Source organism: Eulemur rufifrons, chromosome 19 (genome assembly GCF_041146395.1).
Source record: "Eulemur rufifrons isolate Redbay chromosome 19, OSU_ERuf_1, whole genome shotgun sequence".
NCBI lineage: Eukaryota > Metazoa > Chordata > Mammalia > Primates > Lemuridae > Eulemur > Eulemur rufifrons.
This window is the reverse complement of record NC_091001.1, coordinates 43897990-43918582: the sequence shown is the minus strand read 5'-3', so window position 1 is coordinate 43918582 and position 20593 is coordinate 43897990. Positions and strand designations below refer to the sequence as shown.

The window sequence follows — 20593 nt, the reverse complement described above, 5'->3', positions numbered from 1 at the left end:
TCTTAGGGAAATTGCAGGCATAGAAATAAGAGATTGAGAATTCAGTGAGTTTGTCTAGGATCAGGAATGGTGGTTAGAAGAGAAGTTGTCCTTAATTCTTAAGTACAAAGGAGGTAGATGGGAAAGGTAGAAAAAAAGAGCTGAGGAAATGAACCCAAGAAATGTTGATTGAAATAACTACTCAACTGAATATTCACAATCAGGAAAAGTATTAGACTTGTTAGTTGGTCAATTACAAAGTTTCTGTGAGGGCAGCTTTACCCTGAGGCTAAGGAATGTTGGCCTGGGAGTCTGCTTTTGTCGCCTACTAAGAATCATGTTAATTCTGAGAGTCAAGACCTACAACTTAGAAAGGGAAAGTATAGAAGAGACCTTTGATGTGTTCAGCATGTTTTAAGCTGACTGAGTTACCTGAGAATATGCTTATTTATAAAAATTTACCTCAGTTGTGTCTAGTTTTACCTTAAATTTTTTCATGCCATACAGTGAAATTTAGTTGTGGACCTGCACTGACACTGCATATTAGATTGTGAAAAACTTGAAAAAACTTTGAAATACTTACCTTTCACCATTTTGCTCTTAGGTAGAGGCAGATGACATCTTTGTGTGTGTGTGTGTGTGTGTGTATATATATATATATATATATGTATATATATATTTTTCATTGAAACCTTGAAGGTTACTACTAGAAACATTTTGAGTGCAGTGTTTTTAATTTTCAGAAGTTTCACTATGATGTGTCTTGGTGTGGATTTCTTTTAGTTTATCCTTTGGGGGGTTTGCTGAGCTGCTTCAATATGTAGGTTTTAGCAAATATGGGAACATTTCAGCCATCATTTCTTCAAATACATTTTTAGCCCCCACTGTCCACCCTTTCTCTCCTTCTAGACTCTAATGACAGAAATACTAGATCTTTGGTTGTGGTCCCAGAAGTTCCTAAGGCTCTGTTCATTTTTCTATTTTTGTCTTAGGCTGCTTAATCTGCCATAGACTTGGTGACTCAAAAAAATTATTTCTCACAGTTCTGGAGGCTAGGAAGACCAAGATCAATGTGCCAGCTGACTCTCCTGCTACTGAGGGTTCTCTTCCTGGCTTACAGATGGCTACCTTCTCACTGTCTTCCCACCCTTTCCTTAGGGAGGGACAGAGAGAGAAAGAAAAGGAGCAGGGGAGAGAGATCTCCTTCTTACAGGGCCACCAATTCTGTCAGATTAGGCCCCTACCTATATTACCTCATTTATCCTTAATTACCTCCTAAAAACCCTGTCTTCAAATACAGTCACATTAGAGGTTAGTGTTTCAACATAATGAATTGGGGGTGGGAGGGACACATTTTGTCCATAGCATTCCACCCCTGGACCTGCACTAAATTTGTGTCCTTGTATGCACAGTACATTCATTCCATTCTGACAACCCCCAAAGTCTTAACTCATTCTAGCATCAACTCTAAAGTCCAAAGTTTCATCTAAATATCGCCTAAATTAAATAGAGATGAGATTGAAGGTATGACTCATCCTGAGGCAGAATTCTTCTCCAGCTATGAACCTGTGAAACCAAACAAAATTTTGTGTTTCCAAAATACAATTATGGGACAGACATAATGTAGATATTTCCTTCCAAAGGGGAGAAATAGGAAAGAAGGAAGGAGTGATGGGTCCCAAGCAAGTCTGAAACCTAACGTAGTGGTCCTGCCTCTCTGGTTGTGCCAAGGCTCTGTAGGGCAGTCTGCCCTAAGGCTTCAGTTGGAGGCTGTCTGGCCTGTAGAAGCCAACGTGATGGCTCCACCTTTTGAAACAGGAAGCAATCTTGACAGTCTCTAATTGCTTTCAAGGTCATTCTTCCCTTTTCTTGAAGAATAGCACATGTTCACAGCCAGATAGCTTTATTGTCTGGTCCTATAGGATCTAAGAAATCCTATGGCCTTCATTTTGTTTTGTTATTTGTTGTTTTGTTTTGTTTTTTTGGTTGTTTTTTTTTTTTGTTTGTTTGTTTGTTTGTTTTTCCTGACCCCTTTAGTCCCATCTGACTGTTTCTCCCATTTCTATTCCTGGCTTGTGCTGAGAGGGCTGATGAAGTTCATTAGTCACATCCGTGATCTCTTTTATCAAATGGTTGTTCAGCCACACTCTTTGTGTTTTCTTCATAACAAACTCTCTCATATTTTTGTGACATAGATAGACAGAGTGTTCCAAATCTCTTAAATTCTGGTTCCTTTTTTGCTTAACAATTCCTTCTTCAATTCATGTCTCCTCTCACAATTTACTATAAGCAGTAAGGAGGAACCAAGCTGTATCTTCAATACTTTCTTTAGAAATCTCCTCTGCTAAATATTCAATTTCATCACTCCCAAGTTCTACCTTCCACAAAATACTAGAACAGTTCAGACAAGTTCTTTGCCACTTTATAACAAGGATCATCTTTCCTTCAGTTCCAGTAATAGGTAGCTCATTGCCATCTGAGACCTTGTCAGAGTGGCCTTTACTATCTGTATTTCTAACAATGCACCTCAAAACTCTTCCAGCCTCTACCCGTTACCCAGTTTCAAAGTTGCTTCTGCATTTTTAGGTGTTTGTTACAGCAGCATCCCTCTTCTTGGTACGAAAATCTTAGTCTACTTGATCTGTCATAAAACAAATACCATATATTGGGTGGCTCAAACAACAGACATTTCTCACAGTCTTAGAGGCTGGAAATCTAAAATCAAGGTCCAGCAGGGTTCAGTTCCTAGCTCTTAGATGGTTGCCTTCTCACTGTGTCCTCACATGGCCTTTCCCCAATGCATGTGTGCAGAGGGAGAGCTCTCTCTTCCTCTCATAGGGCCACCAGTCCTATCAGATTAGGATCCCACTTTTGTGACCTCTTTTAGTCTTAATTACTTCTTAAGAGCCTATCTCCAAATACAGTCACAATGGGGGTTAGGATCTCAACATAATGAATTTTGGGGGACACAATTCAGTCCATAGCAATTTTCTCTATGTTCAGATTATCTTCTATTGTTCTATCTTCAAGTTCACTAGTTCTTCCTTCTATCCCTTTGATTCTACTGTTGAGCTTGTAATTGAGTTTTATTCCAGGTATTGTATTTTTCAGTTCTGTTTGGTTCTTTATTATTATCATTATTATTATTATTTTTTGCTGAGACTTTTATTGTTGTCAAGCATGTTTGTAATTATTCACTGAGGCATTTTTATGATGGCTGCTTTAAAGTCTTTTGTCAGTTTAGGTTATTTTAACATCTGTGTTGTCTCAGTGTTGGTATCTGTGGATTATCTTCTCACTTAAATTGATTTTTTTTTTTTTTTGGCTCCTGGTTTGATGACTGATTTTCAATTGAATCTGAACATTTTAAGTATTATGAGACTTAGTATCCTGTGTAAATCATATGTTTTGGCAGGCCTCCTCTGACACCACTCTAGTGTAGAAAGGGTTGGGGGGTGCTGTGTCATTAAGTTGGTATTAAAAATCGAGGTTCATCATTGGCCTGTGATGACAACTGGGGCAGAGGTCCTCAATACTGTTGGGCAGGGGTGGGACTTACAGTTCCCCACTGGTCCTCCACTGGTGACACACTGGCTGGAAGGGCCACGAATGTCTCATTACTGCTTCTCACATGGCCTCTACTGTCCTCATGGGGTGGGGTGGGGTGAAGTGACCTCATTACTATTGGGCATTGATAAAAGTCCTGACCCTCCACTAGGCCTCCATTGACACCACAGCATTAAGGAATGGGATGTCTTGTCTCTGGGTAGGGTTGGATGCTTAGTCTCCCCACATGGTCTTCACTGACACTGCCAGGGTGATGTGGGGGAAGCGGTGGGTTTGGGAAATCTGTTGATCCACTTGGCCTTCTCTGATACTACACCAGGGAGAAGATGGAGGGTTGAGGAGCCTTGTTACAGCCTGGTGAGGGTGGAATTGTAGGCTCCTCATGCAGCCTTTGTTGCTGGGGATAGGTCTGCAGCTTTCTTCTGTGGTGTCTGGCTGGAATAGGATGATTATGATTATTGTCTTAAAAAGTGTTCTGTCTTGCTAGGTTGCTCCATTCGCAGTCTTTTGGCTAGAAGACCAGACTTTGGGGGGGCCTTTTTCAGTCTGGGCCCATACTGAAAAAAGCTTGGTTGCCAGCTTCTCCAAAGTCCAATCTGGGACAGATGAGGCAAAAAGAAACTCAAGAAACTCACTGTTGTGTTGTTCCTACAGGTTCTGAGGTCCCTAACTAGTCCATTCTCTATCCACGTTATAGAACTATCTTATGTTTGTTTTATACATAGTATCCAGGATTTTTAGCTGTACTCAGTGATAGGAATAGGGGAAAGTAGTATTCCATCCTTCCCATGACATCCTTGCATTTGACACATCAAGTTGTGTCAAGTACAACCCAAAGGTTCATGGCATATATAGGTCATTTGTAACCAGTTAGGACTAAGTACCAAAAGGAATGTTCACAGGTTTCCCAAAGATAAGTTGCCAACTCTCAACCCTTCTATTCACCTCAATTCTAGGCAACCACTGATATATTAATACTTGCTATGTCTATAGATTTGCCTATACTGGACATTTCATATAAATGGAATCATACAATATATGGTCTGATATGGTTTGAATGTGTCCCCCAAAATTCATGTGTTGGAAACTTTTTTTACATTGAGGAGACACCATTGTTTAATTATAGATTGCAAAGATGAGAAGGAGATAGATATGACTAACAATATAAACTATAGGGTTAAAATTTTTTATTTGTATCTTTATTCCAAGAGCATATGAGAACCCCTGGAAAAATGGATTCAGAATTTTGGATTTTTTTCCAATTATGTATTATCTGTATGTGGCTATCTATTCATTTTAATTTAATAACATATAGAGAAACAACAAAATACAGAATAAAAATAATTGGTATTTTGGACAAGTTATTTCATCTTTTTAAATCAGTTTCCATATTTTTTTTTATTAATGTAATACCCACTTGGGAATAATTAGAATTAGGTAGAAACTGGACACTGTGATTTGTAAGCTATCAAGTGCTACATAACTATTATGTATCATTGATGTGGTCATTTATATGACCTGTCCATCATGTATGCTTAATGATGGTGTAGCCCAATAAAAATGACTGGGAATGTAAAGAAGTGAGGCTTTTTATCTTTTAAAATAAGTTTTCTTGAACAGTACTAATATATGCATCTTTTGAGATGATCATATGTTTTCTTTATTAATGTGGTAAATTACATTGACAAATTTTCTAAAGTTAAAAAATCCCTGCATTGCTTGGATTTACCAAATTCAGTGATTTTCCTTCTTTCTGGAAGAGTTTGTGTCCCTTGAATGTTAAGTTGCATACACCTGTTAAACTAGGATTATTGTATTTGTAGTGTGTGGTTTGATTGGTTTTAAGGGCTATTCAAATCTTCTGTTCAAAAACTTCTTGTAAGTTTTTGTTAGGTTTTTCTAAAAATTTATATTTTTTGGTCAATAATTTCAAAATATTTTTATTTTAAGTTCCTGTTTTCTTTTCTTTTTTTTTTCTTTAGCACTCTTATATACACTACCTGTATGCTATACTTAAGTCCCTGTTTTATCTGTGCTTATGTCTCCTTTTTCTTTCGTAATATTGCTTATTTGTATCCCCTTTTTTTCTCTTGATTGTGTTTCTGAAGATTTTTCAATTTTACTAGTCTTAAAATAACTGACTTCTGGAATTTTATAAAATCAACTTTATTGAAGTATACTTTACATATAATAAAGTTTACATACTTAACATATTTGATAAATTTGACAAAGGTATCACCCTTGTAACTACCACTGTAATTGTGTGTGTGGTTATAATAGTTCCTTCTCCTCCTCCCACACTCCTCCCTCCTTCCCTCTCCCTCTCCCTCCTTTCTTCCTTCCACAGTTCTGTGAGTTTTAAGACCTCTGTAGACTCATGTAATCATCATGAGAATCAGGGTACAGAACAGTGCTATTATAACAAAAAATTCCCCTTTTCTTCTTTTTAGACTGGCTTTTTTCCTTCTCACTGAATATAATGTCTTTGAGATTCATTTATGTTGTGTGTATTATTTATTCCATTTTATTGCTGAGTACTTTTCTATTTTATGTACCACAATATTTTTATACATTCACCCATTGAAGGATATTTGAATTGTTTCTAATTTTTGGTGATTACAAATAAAACTACTATAAACATTAATTATATATGGGTTTTTGTATGAGCATAACTTTTCATTTTGCTAGGGTAAATATCTGGAGTGAAATGGCTGGGCCATATGGTGAGTATATGTTTACCTTTGTAAGACAGGGCCAAACTGTTTTCCAGAGTGACTGTATAATTTTGTATTCCCATCCGCAATGTATGAGACATATGGTTGCTCCATATCTTTGCTAGCACATGGTCTTGTCAACTTTTTTGTTTTGCCCATTCTAATAGATGTATAGTGGTATCTCATCGTGACTTTGCTTTGCATTTACTTGATGTTTAGCATCTTTTCATATGCTTATTATCCATGTGTATATCTGTTTTGATGAAGTGTCTGTTCAAATCTTTTGCCATATTTAAAGAATTCTATAGTTTGTTTTTCTAGGTTAGTTTTGTAGTTTGTGGCTTGTCTTTTTATAATTTTTTATTTCCTTTCTCTTTCAGTGTCTTTGGTAGAGCAAAGGTTTTAACTTTTAATGAAGTCCCAGTTTGTCAGGTTTTCCTTTTATGGACCATACTTTTGGTGTCATATCTAAGAATTATATCACTAACTAAAGTTTAGGAAGTTTTTCTTTTACTGGCTTAATAATATGTTTTACATTTACATCTATGAGTCATTTTTAGCTAATTTTTTTATGAGGTATGAAATATAGGCCTAGGTTCATTGGGACAGGGTGCTTAACCAATTGTTCCAGCATCATTTGTGGAAAAATGTCCTTTCTCTATTGAATTACTTCTGCCCCTTTGTCAACAATCAATTGATCGTATTTGACTGGGTCTATTTCTGGGTTTTTTATTCTGTTCCATGGATTTATGTGTCCATACCTTTGCCAAAACCACACATTGTCTTGATTACTGTAGCTTTATAGTAAATACTAAACTCAAGTAATGTAAGTCTTCCAAATTTATTCTTGTTCTGATTTATATGCTTTCCCTATCATTATATATTTATATGTCATGTCAAGTTTTACTTTATATATTTTGACACAGTTGTTATCTGAATACAAGTTAAGAATTGTCATCTCTCTGGTGACTTGAATATTTTATCATCATATAGTGACTTCCTTTAAACATAAGAATACTTTGTAACAGATTTATTGAGATTATAATTTACATACCATAAAATCTACCCATTTAAAATGTACAATTCAGTGATTTTTGTGTATTCACAGACTTGTGCAAGCATCACCACTTATTTAAAACATCTTTATCACCTCCAAGAGAAATCTTTTAGCTATGACCTCTGCTGTGGTGTGAATGTTTATGTACCACTAAAATTCATATGTTGAAATCCTAATCCCCAAGGTGATGGTATTAGCAGGTGGGGCATTTGGGAGGTGATTAGGTCATAAGGGCATAGCCCTCATAAATGAGATCAGTGCTCTTATGAAAGAAGCTCCAGAGAAATCTCTCACCACTTCCATCATGTGAGGGCACAGTGAAAAGACATCTATTACTAGAAGTGAGCTCCCAACAGAATCCAACCATTCTGGTGCCTTGGTCTTGGACTTCCCAGCTCCAGAAATAAATTTTTGTTGTTTGTAAGCTACTCAGTCTATGGTCTTTTTGTTCTGGCAACTATAACAGACTAAGACAACCTCTCAGTGCTTCTATTCACCTCAACACGAGGCAACCACTAATATGTTAATACTTACTATGTCTATAGATTTGCCTATACTGGACATTTCATATAAATGGAATCATACAATATATGGTCTGATATGGTTTGAATGTGTCCCCCAAAGTTCATGTGTTGGAAACTTGATCCCCAATGAGGTGGTGTTGTGAGGTGGGGCCTAATGGGAGGTGAGTAGGTCATAGGGGCATTGCCCTCATGAATTGATTAATGCTGTTGTCATGGGAGTGGGTTTGTTATTATAGGAGTGGGTTCCGTACAAAAGGAAATCCTCTCTTGCTCTGTCTTTCTTTCTCTTTCTCTCTCTTGCCCTTCTACCATAGAATGATACGGCAATAAAGCCTTTACCAGTTGCTGGCCCCTTGATCTTGGACTTCCCAGCCTCCAGAACCATGACAAAATAAGTTTCTGTTCATCATAAATTACCCAGACTGTAGTATTCTGCCAAACCAGCACATAACAGGTTAAGGCATGGTCTCTGTGATTGGCTTCTTTCACTTAGCAAAATGTTTTCATAATGTTCATCTGTGTTATAGAATATATCAGTATTTTCTTTTTTAAAAATCTATCTTTTCTTTTTATTGTGGTAAAAACACATAACATAAAATTTACCATCTTAACCATCATCTTAGTCTGTTTTGTGCTCCTATAACAGAATATCACAGATGGCAATTTATAATGAAGAGAAATGTATTGGCTCACAGTTCTGGAGGCCAGGAAGTGAGGGCCTTCTTGCAGTGCCATCCCATGGTGGAAGGCAGAAAGGTAAGAGAGAGCAAGAGAGGGCCAAAGGCACCCTTTCATAATGGCACTAATACCACCCATGAGGGTTGGAGCCCTCATGGTTTAATCACTTCTTAAAGATCCCATCTCTTTAAACTGTTAAACTGGCAAATTAAATTTCAACATGAGTTTTGGAGGGAGTAAACCTTCAAACCATAGCATTCTACCCCTGGGCCCCCCAAATTCGTGTTCTTATAAAAAATACATTCATACCATCCCAATATCTCCCAAATCTTAACTCATTCCAGTATCAACTCCAAAGTCCAGATCCTAAGCGAGTAACAGATCCTCACCAACAGGGTGGGCAATACTAAATCTTTAGAATAATCCTCTTTGACTTCATTCTTGTGATTTAGATGCTTCCATATAAATGGTCTAGGATTGCCCCTAACTAGGATGGCTCTGCCGTCCTTCCTCCCATTTATCTAGCAGGCTAGCTCAGACATGCTTTTCTGGTGGCAGGGGTGCAAGAGACTGGAAACATGCAAGCCCTTTTGAGGCTTCAGCTCAAAACTAGCACACTGCAACTTTTATCAAATTCTATTACCCAAAGCAAGTCACAAGGCCAGCCTAGATGGGGAGAAAATAGACTCAGCTCCTGATTAAAGGAGCTGTAAAATCACATTGCAAAGGGTGTGGATACAGGCAGGGATGAAGAATTGGGCCAGTCTTTGCAAGCAATATACCACAATCACCCTCCCATCTTAAGTATTAATTTTATTTTATTGACATTGTCATTGTTTTATATAGTTAACATTTGTTTAGATTTGCCCATATGTTTTTCACTGCTCCTTCTTACACTCCAGAAGGCTTTCCTGAAGGAATATTTTTAAAAGTTACTCTGGTTAGGATCTGTTGATGGTAAATTGTCAGTTTTTGTTGACTGATTTTTAAATGTTTGCCCCAGTTCTTTATGTGTATTTTCACTGAATGTGGAGTTCTAGGCTGACTGTTATTTTTCTCTCGTTTCTTTAAAGATGGCATTCTACTTTGGTCTGGCATAGTTTCTCATATTTTCAGAATCATGAACTGTGAGCTTACATTCTACTGGTCTTAATATGTAGGGATTCTGGGAGATTTGTGTTGTGGGTGTTTCTCCAGAGAAAAATTACATAAATCTATTTTTTGAATTGAGATTTCCTGGACCAAGCAGGAGGAAACATTATCTCAAATGCAAACCCTCCTGGGGACAGGTCTGTAATTGTGATTTACCAGGGGAAGATCACCCCATTTCCAACACCCATCACCAAGAGTGAGGGGTTCTTAGACAGTCAAGTGTCCCTGTGGATTCCCACTTTTAGTGGTGTTGGTAGAAATATATCTATGTTTTCTACCACCTGTTTCACTGAGCATCTCAATCCTACAAAGTGTCCTAACTCACTACCCTGCTCAGGCCCAAGTCCTGATCTCCTGGCTCAAGCAGCTCTTAAATCCCGAAGTTCCAGGTTGTTAATATTGGCATACGAGGCAGGAAATTTCTGGTTTCTTTTGTCCTTAGAAATGTAGTATTTTATTAACCTAATTGTTTTTACAGACAATGAAACTGTTAATGGTAAAACCAAACTCTGAAAAATATTTAGAGGTTTATCCTGAGCCAGACTGAGTGACCAAGGCCTGAGGAAATACAATCTCAAGGAGTCCTGAGAATGTGTAATCCAAGGCAGCTGGATTACAGCTTGGTTTTATACCTTTCAGGGAGGTAGGAGGTATGGACATAAATCAATGCATGGAAAGTATACATTGGTTTGGCCCAAAAGGTGGGCTATCTTAAAGTGGTTCTTTAAAGTCATAGGTGGATTGAGATTCTTTAATTTGTAACTTGGAATTTGGAATAAAGCATTGTCTAAAAGCTTGGAGTCAGAAGAAAGGAATATTCAAGTTAAGATAAGGAAGTCTGCTAATCATAGAGCAAGCCACACTATACTGGGTCCAAGTGACCTGTTAAGCAAATTCATGGCCAGCAGGTGTGACTTAACCCTCGTCTTGCATGGCCTTAGGTCTTGTTTTTAATTTGATATCTTATTGCCACAAAGAGTCTGTTTTGTCAGTTCTATAATCTCTGTTTTAAAATTAATGCTGGTTAGCTATCAGCGCCTAAACTCCAAAAGAGAGGTGGTATAACAAGGCATGTCCAACCTCCTGTCCTGTCATGGCCAGGAACTCAGTTTTTAAGATTTCTCCAGGGTCCTCTTGGCCAAAATGTGGTCCATTCAGTTAGTGGTGGTGGGGCTTGGGGCTTAGGATTTTATTTTTAGTTTACAGAACAATTGCTGCCACAATTTTTTGATATGGCCTAAGGAGGAAGGGAGCTGAGGCTCCTCTCTCCTCTTTCCCTCCCCCCTTCATACCTCCCTCTCTCCCTTCCTCCCTTCCTTTTCCTTGTTTTTCTTTTCTGTCCACCACTTTTGCTTTACCTTTGTCTATGTATGGTTTTCTTTGCTGAACTATTTGAAACAGAATTGCTGACATCATGACATTTTACCCCAATGTCTTGTGTCTTATAAGAGCATGTACCAGCATGTGTCTTTTTGAGCAAGTACATTCTCCGACATAATCACAAGACTGTTATTCAACCCAAGCAACCTAAGAGTGATACGAGAATACTATCTAACACACAGCCAGTTTAGTTTACCCACAGTATCCCAAAATGTCATTTACAGTTTTCCATCCAGTTCCCAATCAATGACGACACTGAAGTTTATTTATCCTGCTTCTTTAGTTTCCTTCAGTTTAGAATGATCTTTCTATCTCTTTTTGTCTTTCATGACATTAATATTTTGAGAAATCCATGTCAGTTATTTTCTAGAATGTCTCACCACCTATATTTTCTCATGATTAGATATAGCTTAAGCATTTTTGGCAAGAAATCTACATAGATGTGTGATTCTCACTAAATCACATCAAGAAACTCAAGATGTCAATTTATCCTATTCCTAATGCAAAATTTGATTACTTTGTTCACATGTCCAAATTCTCTCATTGTAATTAATAACTTCTTCCTTTGTACTTAGTAAGTAATCTCTGAATATCTTGGTTCCCAACAACTTTTCTCTTAGGATTTTTGGTCTCCATAGATGATCCTTGCCTAGATCAATTATGACAGTGCTTACTAAACGGCGGTGTTGGTGCGGCTGGCGCACATGCGCCGGTGGGGACAAGGGCTAACTCTGCCTCCGCGACAGTGAGTCCTGCGCTGACCGGGGTGGCTGCTGGAGATGACGCGACGGAGCGAGCAAGGGATCGCTCACACCAGAGACGGGCTGCAGAACAGCGCGTGCCAGAGGTGGAAGTCCCAGTCAAACGCAGGAGGACACCCTCGAGAGCAAGCGAGAGTGTCAGTTGTACCCGAGGCGTTCTCAGCAGCAGCAAGCCCCTGTGGCGGATTCCAGGCTGAATTGAGACAGGCGTTCTTAGCTGAGACAAGAGGTGGTTAAAGCAGTGTTGGAACAGCGAGGCAAAAACCCGCAACGTAATAAAGATACTATCCAAAATAAAGCAAAAACAAAAGCAAAAAAACCAAAAATGGTTTTGTTAAAATTCTGTTCTTCCTTCTACATTTAGTAGCTGGCATTCTTTCGAAAAGAAGAGCTTCCCCACTCCACTTCCTGCCAGGTTTTTTCGGTATTTCTACGGGTTCATGGATTCCTTTTTGAAAAAACTTTTTAATTGGGGTTTGACTTTCCTAACATGTACAGTTCTTCAGTATACAGCTTGATGAATTTTTAGATGTGTATAAACCCGTGTAATGACCAACCAGCTTAAGGTCAAGATACAGACCCTGTCCATTCTGCTGGAAGCCTCCTCCATGCCATTCCCAGTCGGTCTACCCCACCCACCTCATCGTCCCAGCCCCTCACCTCCCTGCCTCGCTAGGTAACCATGTTCTGGTTTCTATCTTCTCTACTAGTTTTACCTGTTCTTGAACATCATTTAAATAAAATCACATAGTAGGTACTCCTTTGTATCTGGCTTCCTCACTCCACATTTTGTGTGATTCAAGTCGTTCTGCACGTATCAGTTATTTGTTCTTTTTCACTGATGGTGTGGTATTATTCTATTGTATGATTATACTACAGTTTGTTTATCCACTTTACTGTTGATGAATGTATTAGTTTATTTTGCACTGCTATAAAGGAATACCTGAGGCTGGGTAATTAATGAAGAAAAGAGGTTTATTTGGCTCACAGTTCTGCAGACTGTACAAGCATAATGCCAGCATCTGCTTCTGGTGAGGGATTCAGGGAGGTTCCAGTCAAGGCAGGTGAAGGAGGAGCAGGCATGCCACATGGCGAAAGAAGGAGCAAGATAGAGAGGAGGAGGTGCCTGGATCTTTTAAACAACCAGCTCTCAAGTGAACTAATAAAGTGAGAATTCACTTATTATCACGGGAGGACACCAAACCATTCCTGAGGGATCTGCCCCCATGACCCAAACGTCTCCCACTCAGCCCCACCTCCAACACTGGGGATCACATTTCAACATGAGATTTGGAGGGGCCAAACATCCAAACCATATCAATGGATAATTTAGTTACTTCCAGTTTGGGGTTCTTATGAATATAACTGCTATAAACATTCCTAGTAAACATATGTATTTCTCTTGAGTATATCTACCTAGAAATACAATTCCTGGGTCATAGAGCAGACATATGTTTAGCTTCGGAAGATAATGTCAAACAGTTTTGACTTTACCAATTGACAACATCTCCATTAGCAAAGCATGAGAGTTCCAGTTTGCCAACACTTTGCAGTTTTAGTCTTTTATATTTTAACCATCTTGTTCATGTGCAATGATCTCTCATGATGGTTTTAATTTTCATTTTTCTGATAACTATTAATATCAGTCACTTTTTTTAATGTTGATTGGACATTTGTATATCTTCTTTTTAAAAGTGATTGAGTCTTTTGTCTATTTTTAAAAATTCTGTTTTTTAAATTCATTTGGGGAAGTTCTTTATATATATTTTTAATACAAATCCTTTGGTAGATATCTGTATTGGCAATATGATCTCCCATCATTCCGTTATAAGATACAGAAAGTAGGAGTCCTTCAGGCTGGCTCCTCCATTGTTTTCTTGGAGAACCTCCTTGTTTTCTGATACAGCGGTGGTTCCAGGCTCACTTTGTTCTTTCCTTGCACCAAATCTGGAATCGTCCATTCTCCAAGGACACTGGTTCCTTTCAGTGAGGAATGACTTTTTATTTTAAACTTCTGGGGTAGCTCTTATGTTTTCATGAGCTGATTTATTATGTTTTAACCCAGCGTTTCCATTTTAAAGTGTGGGGAGTTTTAGAGAATATCTGCTTCCCTAATGCTGACACAATGGTTTATGTGAATGCTTATTTTGCTACTTATGTAGACTTGGACTCCTCTCAACTTTAAAAATGAAAGGCAAGTCTCGCACACTACTGGTGAGAAGATAAAAATGCTACTGCCACTTTGGAAAATGGCTTGGTAGTTTCTTATAAAGATATCTATTGACCCAGCAATCTGACACTTGGCTGTTTGCCCAAGAGAAATGAAAACATATGGTCACAAAAAGACTTACTCAAGCATGTTCCTAGTAGTGCAATTCATAGTAGCCCAAACTGGAAACAGTCCAAATGTCCATCAGCAGTACAATAGAAAAACAGATTATGGTATATTCACACAATGAACTACTACTCAACAATAAAAAGATACTTGGATGAATTTCAAAACATCATGTTGACTGAAAGAAGTACAATATTATATGATTCCATTTATGTGACGCTCCAAAAAGACAAAACTATAGTGACAGAAAGTAGAAGTGTCACTGCTTCTTAGAGGAAAACTGGGAAGGGGCAGAAGGAACTTTCTAGAGCAATGACAATGTTATCCTGATGGGGGTATGGATACAAGTGTGTATCTGTTTGGCAAAATTGTACAATTAAGATTTATTATGTAGGCAGTGTATATACAATTTTCCTAAAATGTGTATAAATATACATGAGTGTGTGGGTACAACTTCTGTCTTTGAGTTTTAAAAAAAATTGAAAAGAAAGGATGGAAATGTTAACTGCCTAGCAGAAGCTTGAAGTTAGCTGAGCGGATCAAATTAACTTAACTTCAGGAGAACATTTTGGTGAAAGGGGGAAGCAGGAGCTCTCTGCAGTGTTAACTGGATTTCAGGGTTGCCATCAGGGGTTCAGCTTTGATTTTGCTTTTTCTAGGGGTTTATTTGCCCTGGAAGAACTGTCCTGTGCTTCCCTTCCGCCTCGCCAGGTGGCAGTGTCGTATCAGTCAGTAGGGGGCCTGCGAGGCGTCAGCTCGCAGATCCTCCTGCTCTCCGGAGCCGCTAAAGAGAACGGGTTTCATTATGTCATCATCAGTCACTTTCCAGCAGACAGTATTACTCATCTCGATTACCTATTTAATTCACCAGGCTTAGCTGGAAACGACTTTTATCTGTTTCCAAAAATTCTATCTAGGGCGCAAATGTGTCGCCATTGCAGGTATTCGGGAGACTGTGCTGAAGGTCCTTTGGCAGACAGCTGGGCGGAAGAAGAGTCCCAAATACTGAACTGCAATCTCCTCCCAAAACGGTCTCCTGTGGAGCGTTTGGCAAAGTGGAGATGACTTCCCTTCATGGTTCCTTCTCCACAGGGACACACCTCTGTCACTTCCCCCTTCAATCTTACTGGCGAGCCCAGGCTTCCCTGATAATAACTAACTTGTGTGGAGGGTTTGCCACGCGACAGGCACTGTTTTACTTGTTGAACATACGTGGTGCCATTTGTGCTTTAGGAGGTCGGGTCTATGAATATCCCAATTTTTCAGGCGAAGAAAGACAAGAGGCTCTTGATGACCTAGTGCTGGCAGAAGGCAGTTGGCCCGACCTGGTAGGGGACCCCAGGCTGCAATCCAGGCAGGAGCACCAGGGACTTTCCTAGTCCAGTGACTGACCAAAACAATAGGCTAGAGATTTTGGCAAACATTTCCATTACAGTATTTTGCTTTGCATGCCTTGTGTGGGTTCGTCAGTTCCCTGTTTGTCTTTCTCTGTCGGTCTCATGTCCTTGCTGACGTTTGAGCTAGGACTTCCTGCCTGCCTGCTTCAAGAGCCATCAGGTGGTTGGTCTCTTTCAAAGCCTTGTCTACAAAATCGTTTTCTTGTCATTACTTGGCACGTCTTTTTACCCTGATCCCGTTACTGGCTCCTGCTAATTTAGGCTGCTTTAAAATATGCATAAATATATATGTGTGTGTGTATATATATGTATTTTTTTAAGGGAATACAGTTCCAGAAATATTTCTCCATTCATCCATGCTTGTAGCATGGTGGTGGATATATAATGGGTACTAAATGCAGGTTTGTGAACTTAATGGCCTGTTGAATTCTTGGCTCAACACACCTGGAATTATTTTTAGTTCTCTAATTCTAGTTTGCCTCATTATGTGGGATGTCCTGTTCTCTGTTGGACTAATTGATTTTGAAAGACACACTTTCCTGAGGAATGATTTCAAGTCACATTCTTGAAGTACACTGCAGGACTGATGCTTGCTTATTGGTGGGGAACCCCCCACTCCCCACATTTGGTTACAGAAGTCTTCTGTGATTGTTGTTGTGTGAGAGAATAGGAAAAAGTGCTTCAAGGGTTTTTTTTTTCCACATTCATGTAAAGGTTAACAGTTGGACTCGGGTTTTATTTTTTGGAAGCACACCTTTGTCCAGGGTTTCTTCTAAGGACTCCAAATTGTAGCTCTTTATTTTCACTTTACACACACACATACACGCACACCATGCATACACACACAGAAGACTTAAATATTTCTTTTCTTTCTCAATACACACATTTGCTCGTCTCAGGGCAGGCTGTTCCTGGCTGGCGGCGGCTGCACCCCTTAGCCTGAGCCTGGGCAGGACCAGCGGCCTGAACGCCTGCTCAGCACCCAGTTTCCCATTGCGTCAAGTATGTAAAAATGTTGGGAGGCAGATCAGGGCCTGCGGTGGGGAGATGGTATCTGCGGTTGCTGCTTATCAGACAGGAAGAAGGAACACCTCATGGAAGGAGCCCTGGGGAAGGGGCTGAAGGAGTCCTTGGGCCCCCCAAAGTGAGAGGCTTTTGAGTTGAAGCTCCTTAGGTTGGACAAAGAGAGGCAATTGTGGAAAAGTAACTAAATTAGGTAGGTAGGCTAAAGGAAGGTAAGAATTATTTTAACAAGGCATCTTTTTAGAGAATTCTCTCAGCTATGACTCTCCATCAAAGAATGTTCCTTTTCTCCCAGTACAGGGAGGGCATCTTTCACATGGGAGTTTTTATCTCCTGTTTTCAGGGAGAAAGGGGGAGATAAGAGTGCGCTTCTTGCATCTGCTGGTTTTCAAGGCGCCTTTAGCTGGAGGTAATCCTTATGTCACCCTTCATTTTCCCCCATTTAAAACTTCCCCAAGAAGTTTCATTGCCCAGAAGCTGAGTTGGTATACCCTTTCACACCTCATTGGACCAGTTTCTCAGTCCTGAGAATAGGTGGGTTTCATGAAACAGCTGTGCCTTGCTCCAGGAGGCAGGGGTGCAGGAGGGAGCAGTGTCCACTGAAATTAGTTCTCTCTACGGTGCCAGCAGTCCGGCATTCAAGGAGGAGAATTTCTGTGGAAACAAAAGAGAAACCAAAGTGGATATTATGACACATATATTAACATATATGTTTTTGTCCATGCTTCCTGGCCCATAACTCCCTTGTTACTGTCTTTGTTAAAATATTGGGGTGACTTAGCCCTCAGGAGCAGGCCTCAGGAAACAGAATCTCTCTCTCTGACCTTTTCCTATCTTTCTTTCACCTGCCCGAGGCAGGATTCTAATCTGATTGTGGGTCATAAGACTCTCATGTCAGAGAGGATCCTGCCCACTGCCTGGAGGAAGGAATGCTGCACGGAGAGACCACGAAGAATCTGAACAGAGGGGCCTTGCTGGGTTCCCCAACTCAGGCAATTAGTGTGAGATCAAACCCTTTTGGTCCAATTACATCTCCAGTCACATGATTGTTCATACTTCAATCCTGTCTAGCCAATGAAGTCTCCATAAAAGTCTCCATAGCTGAATATGTGGAGGCTTCCAGGAAAGAGGAGAAGAACTAACACACGTGATGGGAGGGTGGCGCACCCGTACTCCATGGGGACAGAAGCTCCTGTGCGTGGAAGACTTCCAGACCTCGCCCTATATATCTCTTCATCTGGCTGTTTATTTGTACCCTTTAAAGTATCCTTTATAACAAATCGGTAAACATAAGTGTTTCCCTGAGTTCTGTGAGCCACCCTAGCAAATTAATTGGCCCCAAAGAGTAGGTCGTAGAAACCCCAACTTGAAGCCAGTTGGTCAAACAGTTCAGAGGCCTGGACTTGGGACCAGTGGAAAGGAGGGGGCAGCCCTGCAGGACTGAGCTCTCACCCTGCGGTTTCTGAGGCGGTCTCCAGGTAGACAGTGTCAGAATTGAACTGAATTGGAGGACACCTCACTGGTGTCCACTGCAGGACTGATTGCTTGCTCATTGGTGGGGAACCCCTCCCCCGACATTTGGTTACAGAAGTCATCTGTGTTGATTGTTGTTGTGTGGGAGAATAGGAAAAAGCACATTGAAAGTTGTTTCTTCCAGATTCACGTAAAGATTAATAGTTGGAAACCTAGTTTCTGAGTCCAAAGGACAAAATTACCTTCTTTTCCCTTCATAAAGGCATACCCTTTGTACCTCATACTTTTTTAAAAATCAAAAATACATCCTATTTTCTTGACATACTTCTATTTATGTATTTATTTATTTATTTATTTTGACATAGGATCCTGCTATGTTGCCCAGGCTGGATTTGAACTCCTGGGCTCAAGTGATCCTCCCACTTCAGCCTCCTGAGTAGCTGAGACTACAGGAGTGTGCCACTGCAACCAACTGCACACTTTTTATATAAAAACACATCCCAATTTTCTCCCATACTTTGCACACAAAATTTTTAACCTTCACCTTTTCAGTTTCTGGTAGTTTCATTTACATACATTGACTATAATTTTAAATCATTGATAGCCTTTCTTTTACAGAGAAAACTAAGAAGTGGACAATATTTGAATTGTCTCAAATATTAACATCCTGTAACATATTGGCAAATTTTATGAATATGCCATCTCATAATTTTACAGATATGTTCTTTTTCATGATAAAATTTTCAATGTGACAAAAAGAACATGTTTATTAATAGACTGAAATATCCTTTGTCTCTCTACAAAAATTAAGAAGCCAAAAAGCAAATAAACATAAACTCATATTAAATAATTGTTTCAGTATTTTATCTTATTAGAAAATGTTCTAGACATTCAATGAATATCCATCTTTTAACTTCGTATAACCTTAAGATTTCAAGTTTCCAAGATTTTGGAACTTATTTTTGCGTATACATATAAAACATAACTATTGTTGAAAAGTTCATTTATAAGTTTTTATCTTACTTTATTTAATGTGCTTGGTTTTAACAATTGTTTTGAATTGTTTGTGAAAATTTCATGAGACATTAAGCAAAGCTAGTAATCATCATAAATTATTTTTCTTGTTGATAAATCAGGCAAGTACCAAAAAAATCACAGAAGCAAATAATCTAAAAGTTAAAACATATGGCTCTTTCCAACTTTTTCTTATTTTCATCTTTTTATGTAGTGTTTGACATACACCAAGAAATTTATTTTTATAGTATATTTTGTTCTAGGTTGAATTTGTAATTTTATTATCTTAAACATTTAGTAGAGATAACATAAACTTATTTGACTAGCAAACCCATGTAGGAGAAGTTGTATACAACTTTCAAGACATGCCTGCTTTATAACCCAACAAACTTAAACTAGCTTTTATTTACAGAACGTTATTCCAGATCATGTCAACTTTAAAACACTTAGATTAGACTCTATATTTCTGAGAGTTTTAAGAATACTTAATTTAGGCCGGGCGCGGTGGCTCACGCCTGTAATCCTAGCACTCTGGGAGGCCGAGGCGGGTGGATCGCTCAAGGTCAGGAGTTCGAGACCAGCCTGAGCAAGAGCGAGACCCCGTCTCTACTAAAAATAGAAAGACATTATATGGACAACTAAAATATATAGAAAAAATTAGCCGGGCATGGTGGCGCGTGCCTGTAGTCCCAGCTACTCGGGAGGCTGAGGCAGTAGGATCGCTTGAGCTCAGGAGTTTGAGGTTGCTGTGAGCTAGGCTGATGCCACGGCACTCACTCTAGCCTGGGCAACGAAGTGAGACTCTGTCTCAAAAAAAAAAAAAAAAAAAAAGAATACTTAATTTATATGAGTGCTTAAGCCAATTAAGTAGAGCTCTTTTATAAATTAATTTTAGTAATATCATTTGGAGGTAGACAAATATCACCTATACATGACATACATACATATATAAGAACATACAAATACAAACAGGTATCTTATCATTTTCATTTTAAATCTTAGCCATGAGTTAGGTATGAATACAGGAACACAGACTTACTAATTTATACAAGCATTGATTCTCATCATTGCCTTATTAATTTTTTCTTTTCAATCTGATCTTCCCATAGGTAGTTATAGGACATTTGTTTAGGATGAGAGCTCTTTAAAACAATCCTTTCAGATATAAAGTTCCAAATCTTCAAAGGTACACCCATTTTAATTGTGGCTCAAAGCCAATAAGTCTTTTTATGACTTCAAATCAGTTAGCCTTTTGTGACTTAACCACAGGGACAAGAGGCATCCCCGAAGAGGGTGTGAGGACTGAACCCTGATCTTTTTCTTTGCCCCAAAAAATTTCTTTCTAAGGGAGCCTGGTGAGTAACACCTACAAAAATGATAAAATCTCAGTAAACAGATTTTTATGATGCGGTTTACTTCCCAACCTGATTCTAATATAGCATCACATAAAGGATAGAAGACCCTTATCTTAGCTCAAGCATTCCTTTCCTCTAATTCCTGGTCTTTTGGACAAAACCTAACTCTTTCAGCCAATTGTCA

The 20593-nt window shown here is 39.0% G+C and overlaps 1 pseudogene; it reads left to right on the top strand.

Moving 5' to 3' along the window:
• The first annotated feature begins 7995 nt into the window (after positions 1-7995).
• LOC138399446 (SNRPN upstream reading frame protein-like) lies at positions 7996-12049 on the top strand (annotated as a pseudogene).
• Positions 12050-20593: the final 8544 nt, after the last annotated feature.